The following is a 14626-nucleotide window of genomic DNA, read 5'->3' as shown; positions in this document are numbered from 1 at the left end:
TTTCTCATGCCACCTCAGGCCCTAGTGTTTCTCATGCCACCTCAGGCCCTAGTGTTTCTCATGACACCTCAGGCCCTCTAGTGTTTCTCATGTCACCTCAGGCCCTCTAGTGTTTCTCATGTCACCTCAGGCCCTCTAGTGTTTCTCATGCCACCTCAGGCCCTCTAGTGTTTCTCATGTCACCTCAGGCCCTCTAGTGTTTCTCATGTCACCTCAGGCCCTCTAGTGTTTCTCATGTCACCTCAGGCCCTAGTGTTTCTCATGACACCTCAGGCCCTCTAGTGTTTCTCATGCCACCTCAGGCCTTATAGTGTTTATCATGTCACCTCAGGCCCTCTAGTGTTTCTCATGTCACCTCAGGCCCTAGTGTTTCTCATGACACCTCAGGCCCTCTAGTGTTTCTCATGTCACCTCAGGCCCTCTAGTGTTTCTCATGACACCTCAGGCCCTCTAGTGTTTCTCATGTCACCTCAGGCCCTCTAGTGTTTCTCATGCCACCTCAGGCCCTCTAGTGTTTCTCATGTCACCTCAGGCCCTCTAGTGTTTCTCATGTCACCTCAGGCCCTAGTGTTTCTCATGACACCTCAGGCCCTCTAGTGTTTCTCATGCCACCTCAGGCCTTATAGTGTTTCTCATGTCACCTCAGGCCCTCTAGTGTTTCTCATGTCACCTCAGGCCCTAGTGTTTCTCATGACACCTCAGGCCCTCTAGTGTTTCTCATGTCACCTCAGGCCCTCTAGTGTTTCTCATGCCACCTCAGGCCCTCTAGTGTTTCTCATGACACCTCAGGCCCTCTAGTGTTTCTCATGACACCTCAGGCCCTCTAGTGTTTCTCATGACACCTCAGGCCCTCTAGTGTTTCTCATGTCACCTCAGGCCCTCTAGTGTTTCTCATGTCACCTCAGGCCCTCTAGTGTTTCTCATGCCACCTCAGGCCCTAGTGTTTCTCATGCCACCTCAGGCCCTAGTGTTTCTCATGACACCTCAGGCCCTCTAGTGTTTCTCATGTCACCTCAGGCCCTCTAGTGTTTCTCATGTCACCTCAGGCCCTCTAGTGTTTCTCATGCCACCTCAGGCCCTCTAGTGTTTCGCATGTCACCTCAGGCCCTCTAGTGTTTCTCATGTCACCTCAGGCCCTCTAGTGTTTCTCATGTCACCTCAGGCCCTCTAGTGTTTCTCATGTCACCTCAGGCCCTAGTGTTTCTCATGACACCTCAGGCCCTCTAGTGTTTCTCATGACACCTCAGGCCTTATAGTGTTTATCATGTCACCTCAGGCCCTCTAGTGTTTCTCATGTCACCTCAGGCCCTAGTGTTTCTCATGACACCTCAGGCCCTCTAGTGTTTCTCATGTCACCTCAGGCCCTCTAGTGTTTCTCATGACACCTCAGGCCCTCTAGTGTTTCTCATGTCACCTCAGGCCCTCTAGTGTTTCTCATGCCACCTCAGGCCCTCTAGTGTTTCTCATGTCACCTCAGGCCCTCTAGTGTTTCTCATGTCACCTCAGGCCCTAGTGTTTCTCATGACACCTCAGGCCCTCTAGTGTTTCTCATGTCACCTCAGGCCCTCTAGTGTTTCTCATGTCACCTCAGGCCCTCTAGTGTTTCTCATGACACCTCAGGCCCTCTAGTGTTTCTCATGTCACCTCAGGCCCTCTAGTGTTTCTCATGCCACCTCAGACCCTCTAGTGTTTCTCATGTCACCTCAGGCCCTCTAGTGTTTCTCATGCCACCTCAGGCCTTATAGTGTTTCTCATGTCACCTCAGGCCCTCTAGTGTTTCTCATGTCACCTCAGGCCCTCTAGTGTTTCTCATGACACCTCAGGCCCTCTAGTGTTTCTCATGACACCTCAGGCCCTTTAGTGTTTCTCATGTCACCTCAGGCCCTCTAGTGTTTCTCATGTCACCTCAGGCCCTCTAGTGTTTCTCATGCCACCTCAGACCCTCTAGTGTTTCTCATGTCACCTCAGGCCCTCTAGTGTTTCTCATGTCACCTCAGGCCCTCTAGTGTTTCTCATGCCACCTCAGGCCTTATAGTGTTTCTCATGTCACCTCAGGCCCTCTAGTGTTTCTCATGCCACCTCAGGCCCTCTAGCGTTTCTCATGCCACCTCAGGCCTTATAGTGTTTCTCATGCCACCTCAGGCCCTCTAGTGTTTCTCATGTCACCTCAGGCCCTCTAGTGTTTCTTATGCCACCTCAGGCCCTCTAGTGTTTCTCATGTCACCTCAGGCCCTCTAGCGTTTCTCATGCCACCTCAGGCCTTATAGTGTTTCTCATGTCACCTCAGGCCCTCTAGCGTTTCTCATGCCACCTCAGGCCCTCTAGTGTTTCTCATGTCACCTCAGGCCCTCTAGTGTTTCTCATGCCACCTCAGGCCCTCTAGTGTTTCTCATGTCACCTCAGGCCCTCTAGCGTTTCTCATGCCACCTCAGGCCTTATAGTGTTTCTCATGCCACCTCAGGCCCTCTAGTGTTTCTCATGTCACCTCAGGCCCTCTAGTGTTTCTTATGCCACCTCAGGCCCTCTAGTGTTTCTCATGTCACCTCAGGCCCTCTAGCGTTTCTCATGCCACCTCAGGCCTTATAGTGTTTCTCATGCCACCTCAGGCCCTCTAGTGTTTCTCATGTCACCTCAGGCCCTCTAGTGTTTCTCATGCCGCCTCAGGCCCTCTAGTGTTTCTCATGCCACCTCAGGTCCTCTAGTGTTTCTCATGTCACCTCAGGCCCTCTAGTGTTTCTCATGCCACCTCAGGCCCTCTAGTGTTTCTCATGTCACCTCAGGCCCTCTAGTGTTTCTCATGTCACCTCAGGCCCTCTAGTGTTTCTCATGACACATCAGTTTCTCATGCTTCCCTGAAGACATGAGAGGAAACCCAGCATCCAGGTTTATTGTTGCACATGCACGGTCTCTCATACACTGCACATTGTCACTGACACACTGCCATGCATGAGAAATACGGAAAACATATCCATGTGCATCCATTCACGGAAGCAGACGTTAAACACACGAGCCACTGAGCCACCAGGTTGTATCAGTCATTCATTATCCCATTAATAACATTTCCTTTCCCTCAGCAAGCCAACAGAAGACAGCAGCTCAGAAGCCAACTACGAATCCCCTGGACGCACGTGCACACACTCACGCACGCACGCACACTAAATACTTCCCTGGACACCTTTAAATCTAGACCAGCTTCAACAAGTGTCCATCCAAAGAGCCTCCACCCCTGCACTGTATGGGTCTACCGTCTACATGGACCCCAGATCCACTAATCGCTGCTTGACTTGCCAGACTGATTGTCAGGAGACACAGGTTGAGACAGAACGGTATGCTATCTGGTGCAGAACATGTGATCAGGATCCAATGCATGCAAAAAGCAGGAAAGGATGGTAGAACAAACTTTAAAAAACCAGTCCAGGACCGGTACAGGTATGTAAGAAATGTGTGTAAGGCAGTGAGAAATGTGTGTATTCAAATTCCAGAGGAAAAGAATAAATCACTTTTGAAAGAGACAGCTTTCGTCACACACCTCACTATTGTCTGGTAATCTGTCTCTAGTCAAAGGATTACCATATTGTTGGCCCATCAGAATGATGAAAAGTGATCACCTAAATGGGTTTAAACCTTTGAATCTGACCACGTTCTGTCAGGCAAGGAAGGTTACGTTTCTAACTTCCCCAAGGTAGCATGATCTGTAAATTCATTACTTCATTCAAAACATTCAGTGAATTTCTACAATCTCAGTGAAAAGCTATACAAACTAAAGCTACAAACTACAAGCTCATAATGAACGCCATGCATTATGAGCTTGTAGATCGGCTATTTTGCGAAGCGGATAATGTAGAAAACAAAAACAAACTAGTATACACTGACACCACGCTAGACAGGAACGCCCAAAAACGTCACATCCTATGGCATCCTATTTTCTATGGCTGCCAATGCAACTTGGTCCAATCCTTAATCACATACGGACAAACATCTATGCCGATGCTATCTAACTTGCGGAGGTAGCGTGCCTTGTCCACGGGCAACAGATCTGTATATTAGAATGTGTTAATATTATAGAACTATCACAACAGCGGTGGTTGAAGGTTCTCTCTACTATACCATTTAGAAATGTCAACCCTAGTCTCAGGTAGGACGGCAGACGGCGCACAGGATTAGACTGTAAGTCTGCCACAATCTTTACTGTAGGCCTGTTTGCAATTATCTCTCTCTGTCGGGAGAGGCCGGGCTATACAGCTTACATGATAAAAGTTATGAATTGTAGCATTAATGCATCTTGGGTTGGAGGAGTACTGTATATTTCAGTTAACACTGTGATAAGCAATCCATCAAAATAAATGCTCTGAGCCATGGAACGAGATCTCATTCTCACAGACCCAAATATCGCCTAGTTTAGCTTCCTGTATATGAAACCTCAGGAGCAACTCATCACCTCTCCAATCAGAAACCTGATCTGCCAGCCTGAGGCTCCTGATTGGCTGGAGCAGCCACCACAGAACATTCTGGAATGTGTTAAGGATTTAGAAACCCCCAAAATAGATCAAACTTCACATATTTGCTGTAGTGTTAACACATCTTAAGCCCATTCTTGAATTGATACTGCTGGTTTTTGGGGTCAGGGTAGGGGTAACAAACTAACGTTTTTGGATGTGCAAGGCTTTCATCCAATGGGTATGGGTCACAATAAAAGCAGTGAATAACTCATAAATGAATATATGATCATGATTGTATTCCTTAACTAAGAAATGGGAAATATATAGCCCTTGAATGCATGAGGCATCAATGTTTCCTTATCACCATTTAATCAAAGCCATCTAATAGAAGAGTTGCAGTATTGAGGGGGCAGAAAACAGCCTGGTCACGTGGTTCATGTACTCGCGCGAGCCCATAGACTCCAATGCATTCCGTAAATTTCCGTCTTCCGGTTGTCCCTATTTGAAGCCTTCAATTAGGGAGAAACCAATAGAAGTCTATGTAGAAGAGCCGCCATTGGACTGGCCCCATGAAGTGAACGGAGTTTGCGTAACTATACTCTATGGCTCTGCATTTAATTCAAACAAAACACTGCCAAGCATGAGCTGTATGCTGTAAAACTGAACCAGCATTGCCAGGTGTAACTCACAACTCAACACCCAACTCAACTTTAAAGTTTTACAGACAAGAAATACTAGCGTGCTACGCCGCTACAGGCTCCACATATATCAGTAACACATTTGAATCAGTGAAGTTGACAACATTGATAGAGTATTATCTCTTGTAAACATGTACACATTTTAAAGGTTAAATCAAACTGCAATGCAAACAAGAACAGTATGTGAATGTTGTCTTGCCTTCGATCTCTTGTGGTGCTGGTGGTGAGATTCCAGTCAGTTTGAAACTCCATCATAATACTCCATTGACAGGCGATATCAAAGGCCAGCAGCATGTGCTGCATGGGCAGTGTAAATAACTTCCACAACCCTTTCCTGCCAGGAAGTTAGAGGATGTGTAGTGTTTATACTAATGAGCTAAGTACACTATAGAACTTGCAGTCTGTGGAATGTTCACCTACATTGTTTTACTATATCAATGAATGAATGCAGTCTTTACCAGCAACACAATATGTCTATGAACACAACTGTCTGGATGTTGGCACTGACTTATGACATCATCAGGTTGGCACTGCATGACATCACCTTCAGTTAGTTCTCTCTCTCTCTCTCTCTCTCTCTCTCTCTCTCTCCCATCTGCAAACATTCAAAAAAAAAGAAAAAGGGGGGGGGGGGGGGGGGGGGGGGGGGGGAATTAGTCAATGGTTTACTCTGCTATTTCCTCTCTTAAGAAAATAACCAAGGAAGCCCTTCTTTATCTACGGCTACTGGCGCCCAGGACCACTCAAAACACACAGCTTATCACACATTCTTATCATACACACACATACCAATTAAGGCAAACACTTAAACATACACATTAAAGCTCTGTTGCTCGATGACCATATGGACTTTGAGATAAACTGGGATACTCCATTAGCAGTGTGGGGGTGTCTGTCTTTAAGGGTTATTTCACTTTCACACTGAACAAACAAATCACTTATGTGAACAAACAGTTTTTAAGTTGCTCGATTCAGTACACATTTGATATTCATTTTTGCTGCCACGCACCCTTCTTATACAAACCCATTATAATTTCAAACTCCATTTTCACCATCATAGATTCATCGAAAACACCCAACCTTTTTTCTGTTGACTTATAGCCTATTGTCCTTTTAATACGTGAGAGGCCGTGTTTTTTCATTTCCTGTTTTCATTTATTTTTAATAATTGTATTGGAAAAGAACCGAGGAGGCCGCGGACGAGACAAAAAGAAAATCAGAAAGATGTATTAATTATTCATGCTTTATTTCAATTCATCATTTCCTATTCAAAACATGCACCAAATGTACACAATGAACCCGCACACTGTCCGCACTTGCAAAATGAACACTTTTATTATTTAAGCAACGTACGTTTTTTAATAATTTTCTATTATTATTCTATTATTATTATTATTATTCCTGTACGCTAAAATGTATAGACGTGCTTTCTTGAACACTTACAACCTGAGCAGCAGCGTGCTAACCCTTTCTGGACGGGAACCCCTTTAGGTGTTTTAAGCATTAGGCTATGTTATACTTTAGCTATTGGAAAATAGCAGATCTACAAGCTCATAGTCATAGCGCAGCACTCAGTGCCACGATATGAGCTTGTAGATCTGCCATTTTTGAAAAATCGTGAAAATATGGCACTAATCTTTGAATATATATTCTTTCAGAGCAAACTCAAATATTTGTTTCTGCATATTTTCAGATGGGGGTCGGCTGCATATCATTTTCGGGGTCCTTGACATGAAATAGTTTGAGAACGACTGACATAGAAACATGGGTTTTTCAGAAAACTGTCAGGATTTAGAAGACATTTGTAGAATCGTCCTCAGGTGTTCTAAATTGGTTAATTTGCTTGTGCAAATGTGCACCTGTCTGCCTGTTCTTCTGGGTAGTGGGCTTTCTGTCGGAGTGGCAAACAGATACATTAATTTGCCCAATAATGGCCTCCACACGTCAACGCGTGCCTGCTCTGGACATACAACAGCCTGTCTGGCATCAGGTGCCACTAGATTTCTCAGATTTGCTGAGACTTTGCTCGTCTCTCTTTCATTATACAGTACAATCCCCAGTGTTCATTTCAACATTCTCAATGGTGAGTATACTGTATCATATCAGAACTTACTGTATGATTGGTTGTGCTTACGGTACTATTGGCACCCATATTGCCCATGTCTCTCTACTTTAGTTCCCAAACTTTTTCATGTCAAGGACCCCAAAATTGACACTAATTTGCCTGCATGCGGACCCCCCCATTTGAAAAGATATGCCAGGGACCCCCATAAGAGAATATTTTTATGGCTCTAGCAGAGATTCTCAACCCGTTTAATTTCAAGGACCCCCTGTTTGACATGCATTAATTAGTCTAGTACGGACCCCCATGTTAATTTAACCCTGAGAGTGTACAAACTGAAGTCACCACTGACCTTAAACTTCTATCCAGGCAGTGGTCTCATTCAACTCACAAACACTTAAGGGCTGTCAGCAGCCTGCTCACAATAGGACATACATACACACAGACCACCACCCATATTTATTTTGTTTGCATTTCACACAATGCACATTAGGGACGAACTGTTGCTCAACTCGAAGTGAAGGAGTGTGCGCGACTGCGCGCATGTGTGCTTGTGTGTGCGTATGCTGTCCCCATGGGTTAGAAGGGGTTTGAGTGTCTAAATGTTTCCACTGGAAGAATTTAACCTGTGAACTCAGTAGAAAAAATAGCCTTCATTTATCAATAAGGGAGCGGGCGGACACACACACACACACCACACACCACACACCACACACACACACACACACACACACACACACACACACACACACACACACACACACACACACACACACACACACACACACACACACACACACACACACACACACACACTTTAAAAAGTAACACTTTTTAAATGTGTCAGTGTTTAGATTATAAACAGAAGATCATGTTTAATTGCTGGTAAGACTTTTTAAACACATTTGTTAGTTTTTACAATCAAAAGTGTCAGTCATTTAGTGTTTAGAATTCGAGGTGTTCTTGGGAGGTGTTTGTGTGTTCTACTGTATTTTATGACCATACATAAACATTTGGCATTTAATTATTACACATGTACTGTTGTTTTAAACGCGTCACATGTTCCAGGGATGTACAGTGCTGCACACGTGCACGCGCACGCACACACACACACACACGCGCACACACACACCTATGTGTAACATAAACAATTGCATATATGCTTACGTATGTACCAAGGTAAGAATTCAACACACATTGAGGTACACACAGGATCCAACAGTCTACTCTACACGTTGGTGTAATGGTTCATACAGTCTATGGAGCTGGCTGCCGATGACATGTTCATTCCCCAGAAGGCCGTGCGCTAACCTTTGACCCCTCCAGTGGCAGGAAGTGGCAGTTTAGCCCTCCCTCTGAGACGCGTGTCGCATGTGCACGCGTCCGTCTCTCCTTTTGTCTTTTTCATCCACTCATCCTCTCCTTCCATTAGGGTTGCCAAGCGTCCCTGGAAATATGGAATCGTGTGTTCCTTTTTTGAATTTGAGGTAGTTGGCAATGGCAAGGCAACGTACCTACCTTCCACCAAAGCTCAACTTTGCATGTTCTATGACTATATTCAACAGTCTTACTAACTACATGTAGTATTAATAAGGCTGGTTGACAGACAGACAGACAGACAGACAGACAGACAGACAGACAGACAGACACAGACATCTGTGTGTTCAGGAGGACTGAAAGTCCATTAATGAAAAGTAGACTGGATAAATAAACACTCCTGTACATGCAGCTCTTCCTGTTAAATACATACACACATGGTAAGACACATGTATGTGTGCATATGTGCACTCACGCACACACGCACGCACGCATATACACATTTGTACTTGTGGTACTGGTTGTGAATACTACTAGTGATATCACATTACTGGTGTATTTTTATTGTGGCCTAGCTTTACTCAACACTGACAGACAGACAGACAGACAGACAGACAGACACTCTCTCTCCCTATAGCTCTCTCTGTGACCTGTGTATCTCTCACCACCTCCTCCTTTACTAAACCCTTGACTGCTGAAAGGAAATGCCAATTGTGTGTGTGTGTTGGAAAAATATTCTCACTTACGTATTTTCCTTCCATATACAGTTGACAACATCTCCTCGATGTAAAGACAACTGGGAGGAGGGGAGAAAGGGATAAAGGGGGGATTGAGAGAGGTAAAGAAGGGGGGAAGGCAAGATAATTGAGGGAGAAGCAGAGAGAATGAGGAGAGACAGGAATGCAGACAAAAATATACAGAAGAGGCTATACAGACAGTGTGTGCTTACGTTACGTGCGTGTGCACACATGTGTGTGTGTGTGCGTGCGTGCACGTGCGTTTGCAAGGGTTAATTCATTAGCCTACAACCTTTCATCACCTTAACTGATGATTCACGTTTGTTGCTGTGAGAGAGAAAGCCCACTTTTCCTTTAATAGGGGTGTGAAGCATATCCACCCCCCACTACTTAACTCTAATGGACTCATCCATTATACAGCCATATGAAAACACACAGCTTAAGTGGTACAACATTAGCAACAAGGGCCCTCTCGAGTATCTGTGCTGTATGTATGCGTTTCCACGGTGTGCGTGTCAGTGCGCGCGCAAAATGATTGTCAAAGTGATGGATGAGTGTGTGCCAACATGCTTGCACACCTGTGTGTGTGTGTGTGTGTGTGTGTGTGTGTGTGTGTGTGTGTGTGTGTGTGTGTGTGTGTTCAGATGAATGTAACGCTATCCACCAAGTCCAGTTGTTTCCCGTCTTAATGACCTTGTATGTAAGCTTTTTGTGTTTGTTTTTAGGTTACATGCATGGACCTTTCAGGCTATGTATAGGACATCTTCCTGTATAGGGCTTTGCCAGGCCCATAGGCTGTTGCCACATCCACATGCATACACACACACACACACCACTACTCCAACTACCCTGTAGTGTAGCCTTACCTTACGTTAACGTACCACCATTTCAAAATATCCATCCACTCGACAGCACAACTCTCTCACTCACACACTCTCTCTCTCTCACACACACACACACACACACACACACACACACACACACACACACACACACACACACACACACACACACACACACACACACACACACACACACACACACACACACACACACACACACACACACACACACACACACACACACACACACACACACACACACACACCTCTTGCAGGAAGTAAGTTTATATCGGATTGACAATGTACTGTACATTGCAACATGTGGTTTGTGTGGGTGACAGCAGTACAGGCCATACAGGGATTCAGGGAAACCTCGAGCAGATGTTAGGATTCCACTAGGACTACGTCATACAGTAGCAGGGAATGGCAAAAAGGAGAAAGGGAGTGAAAGGAAAGACAGTGGAGAGAAGGATAAACGTTAACATGCAAGTATAGTGTTTAAAGTTACTGTACGAGACTGAGATTGGGACATTGAAGGTTGTGGAGCAGACTGGTATGTGTGATAACTGTTAAATCCTAGAAACTGTGGAATAAGCTGGATTTTGACTGCAGCTTTAGCACCACACGACACCACACCAATAAGTATTGATTTTAGGGGTTTAGGGAGAAGAAGGCTCTCATGTACAACACATCTCTCACTTGGTTGTCAACTCCTTCAGTTCAGCAGATCTATTCTTCCCGGAAGAGGAGGAGGAGGAGGAGGAGAAGAAGAAGAGTCAAAATTGGTGTTAGAGCTGTAAATCATGGGAGATGAGTGAATTTGTTCAGGCTTACTCTAGGTAACTGTAGAGGGGGCGGTGACGCCACTGCTGTGCACGGACCATTGGAACCCGAGGCAGCTGGAGGCTCGTATGGAGGCGCAGCTTGCCGGAAGCATGAGGAAAATGTATTGCTTTCTTGTGGGGACTGGGGAGCCCGCTAGAGAAACTTTCAACAGTGAAATATGTTCATCAGGAGAATATTCTAAAGTAAGTTAGGTATTTCTCCATGTCCGCAGCTGAGGAGAAGGGACCTGCAGGGGCCGGGGCAGGCACTATACAGCTGTCAGCCGGGGAAAAGGGGAGACGCCACCAAAACAAATTTCATGGACTTGAGATGGCGTCTTGGTGGAGTGTGTAGAGAACAGCAGCAAAGTGTTCCAGGGGAGGTGAAGGCTGCCAGGGATCTTGTGAGCAGTACGAGGTACAGTACACCTAGACCTAGGCGACAAGGCGCGACAAAAGAAATCGCTCACGGCCGGAGTCTCTTCCTGGTTTTTAGACAGCTGGTGGATGGAAATGAAGCTTCACCGATGTGGCATTTTCCCGCGTGGGTGGAGCTTAATTTCCATCCACCAGCTGTCTAAAAACCAGGAAGACTCCTGCCGTGAGCGATTTTTTTGTGGCGCCTAGGTGTGGGTATAGAGCCATACTGGTACTGAAGCACACAGACTGGTAGGTTAAGCCGCTGGTTCTTAATGACGGGTCCGGGGGTCCAAATGGAACCTTACGGGTCCATTACTCTGATAGTGCTCAAATGGAAACATGAGGTTCCATTTGTACACTCTCAGAGTTAAATAAACACTGAGCTTTTTAACAGTGTAGAAAAAGCTTGTCAGCTTGTATAGATTGTCTATTTTTGGTGAAGACATTTGGGCTACAGGGAAAAAAGGAGGGGCTAATTGCAGATCCCTGAGGGCTACCAGACAGTAATCACTTTACCTGTAAAAGAAAACCAGGTTTAGGCTATGTGATGTTTCTGAAATCAGAGAGTATACTGCCAATAAAGGTTGTGACGTAACACAGAATTATCAGTTTGTGTACACATGCTCACTTAAAAAACAACACAAAACACAAGTATGAAGCATGCACACACATACATACAGTACAGCTCTAAAACATTCCTCCACATGGCCGTCTTTTAACACAAACATACTGCGTGATATTGATGTTGCACAATTGAAAACAACACAGCCCCAATTTGCATTTTGTTTTCCGTTTCCTCATTCTCATGCATAACTCCTCTAACAACTTCCAGAATGTTCAGTTTGTGATGACGAGATCAAACTTAACCCATCAACTCATGTGTTCACAAACTGATTTAGTGAGGCTCAACATTCACTCAATGTCCTTCCTATCAGGTTTTCTTTTGTCATTTTCTTCATTAGCTCCTTTCTCCCCTTTACATTTTTAAAATGTCTTTCAATTATCTTTATTTTCGATCCTCTCATAAAACATTTGCTCTACTCCTCTCCCTTCCATTCATTCCATAATTATCCCCAAACCATTGTGCATCCCCTGATCTACAATTTTGTACAATCACTTTTCTCCTGGACATGGTTCAGAGAGAGAGAGAGAGAGAGGGGGGAGCAGGGGGGGAGATGTAGAAAGAGAACAAACAGCACGTTGGTATTTTTTCCACCAATCACAACACTTGTTTCATTCACGGAGATGTAAACAGATTTGTAAAGCGTCAAGAGTAATTTCCTTGAGCGGTACTTCGGGCCAAATCCCGCAACTTCCACCCGAAAGAATGATACCGTCTGCGTCTACAGTGTAGGTCTTGCCCAGCGTGAGTCGGACTTGAACCTGCGTCCTTGTGCTCACTCATTGCTGTCGGGTGGAAAGGAAACCTTGTATAAGTCCAGAACCGGAAATATGGCGGTTTCTGCACCGACTGCACTGATATGTTCTGGCTGAGACACCATGCACCATGACTGGGTTCTTCATTTTACCCGCTTGCTGTGTGTGGGTCTGCCTTCAGAAGTACAGTTCTGTTTTGTCTGACCTTTTGAGCTGTGACCTGCAGTCTGAGGGTTGTGACCTTATGAAGTAGCAACAGATGATCAACAGAGAAAGGCCAGTGGCTTTAAAAACCCACCACCATGCACACAGCTGTGATTTTAATTTTTATAGCTGCTACAATAGGAGCAGCTTTCCTTAATGTGTTGCTGAGTGAATGCAATTGAGCCTCGAGATTCTGTGCAATTGCTAAATAAATACATTTGAATAAACCTACTCTCTTGTATGCATCTTATTTTAATGCACTAATCAATGCACTTGTTTTTAAAACTTTTTATTCTCCTGGGAAAAGAAATGTTGAAGTCAACTTCGTTCCCTCATGCCTCAGTCTGTGCTGCCCTCTAGTGGTGTTAAGTGTTTGGTCTAGAGGTGAAAATGGATGGTACATTATACCCAATATCTCTCTAATGCACACAAGGTTAACTATGTTGTATGCCTCTTGACTGTCACACAATTACTAAAAGGTAAACAAGCAAAGACTAGTCAGTGGGAGCTCCCACTGAGTGGCTGTGGATGTGGTTAAACCAGGAAAGGGCCTGGAGGCTAGCATAACAGTTGACCAAAATTGTCCCCATGTCAAAAACCCTCTTAAAAAGCTCATTCCTTTACTGACTCTGGCAGCGTCCCAGCTCCCCTGCAAAACATCACTGCCGAACTCTGTAAATGGAACATTAAATTATATGACACTAAGTAAAATATATCCCCATATAATCAAAATGAAAAAGCAGATTTTCTTACCAAGTACTAGGATGTACACCTCATGCCTCCAACAGACACTCAAATCAGGCTTCTGGCCAAACATGAGGCCTCAAACCTGGTCACCCTTTTATGCACTACCCTTAAAGGGGCAGTGCTGCACGAAGATGCTATATGTTTCTTTTTACATTGTATACCTGATAGTAGTGTCTGTCCCCACCCACCCCCCCTCCCAATTTCATGAACTTGAAGTGGAGTTTGTTTACTGCACTCTACTATATTCTGTTGGTAAATGTTTGTATAGCCCCGAAACATTATGCTAAGGGCACGATTACTGTCATGCTTACCGTCACATACAAAATAATGCAGCAATTATTTATAATGTTGACAGAGTCACTGGGCAGCAATCCACACGTCTGGACCAGTGAACAATTAAGTGAAATGCTGATGAAGGAATAACTACAGAATGAACAGACAGGGAGGCATGCGCTGTTACTGTCTGGAACTCAGATCAAGAACATCTGAGCAGGTTTATTCAATCACTCATCATTATAAAGCAAAGTGAATAAGCACTTCTGGCATTGTCTATTTTCAACATCACAATCACACCTTTAAAAGACGTACAAAGTCTGAGAGACCACCTGGTGCAGTGATATTCACCTCCTCCTCAACCAGCACCATCACATGCATTACATTACTACTTTAGTTGAAAATAATCAGTCAGTCAGACTCAGAAGCACCCGAAACCCATGGACATTTAGGTACTGTTCGCACGGGAGTCGTCTCTACACACCTGACACAGAGACACCAAGCCCTTCTCAAACCAGAACCCAGGGTAGAGGGGTTCTGTGAACTGGGCCTGGAAGGTGTGTATGTGAGTCAGTGTTCCTTCGGTCACACTGTAATACTCCAGAGTACCACCTTCCCAGTCCAGGAACACTGCAATTCTTTGGGAGGGGACAGACATCTCAATAGTAACTTTCTCCTGGCCATGC

At 44.9% G+C, this 14626-nt stretch overlaps 1 long non-coding RNA gene across 1 annotated transcript; it reads right to left on the bottom strand.

Annotated features, from left to right (window-relative positions):
• Positions 1 to 8146: 8146 nt before the first annotated feature.
• On the bottom strand, positions 8147 to 13747 carry LOC306940321. Its single transcript, XR_013792001.1, has 5 exons — positions 13674 to 13747; positions 10930 to 11082; positions 10795 to 10824; positions 9263 to 9312; positions 8147 to 8646 (listed from the first exon to the last, which is right to left on the bottom strand). It is a non-coding gene; the product is annotated as an uncharacterized lncRNA (long non-coding RNA).
• Positions 13748 to 14626: the final 879 nt, after the last annotated feature.

This window comes from Electrona antarctica, assembly GCF_951216825.1.
Source record: "Electrona antarctica genome assembly, chromosome: 2".
Lineage (NCBI taxonomy): Eukaryota > Metazoa > Chordata > Actinopteri > Myctophiformes > Myctophidae > Electrona > Electrona antarctica.
This window is presented reverse-complemented; position numbering and strand designations above follow the sequence as displayed.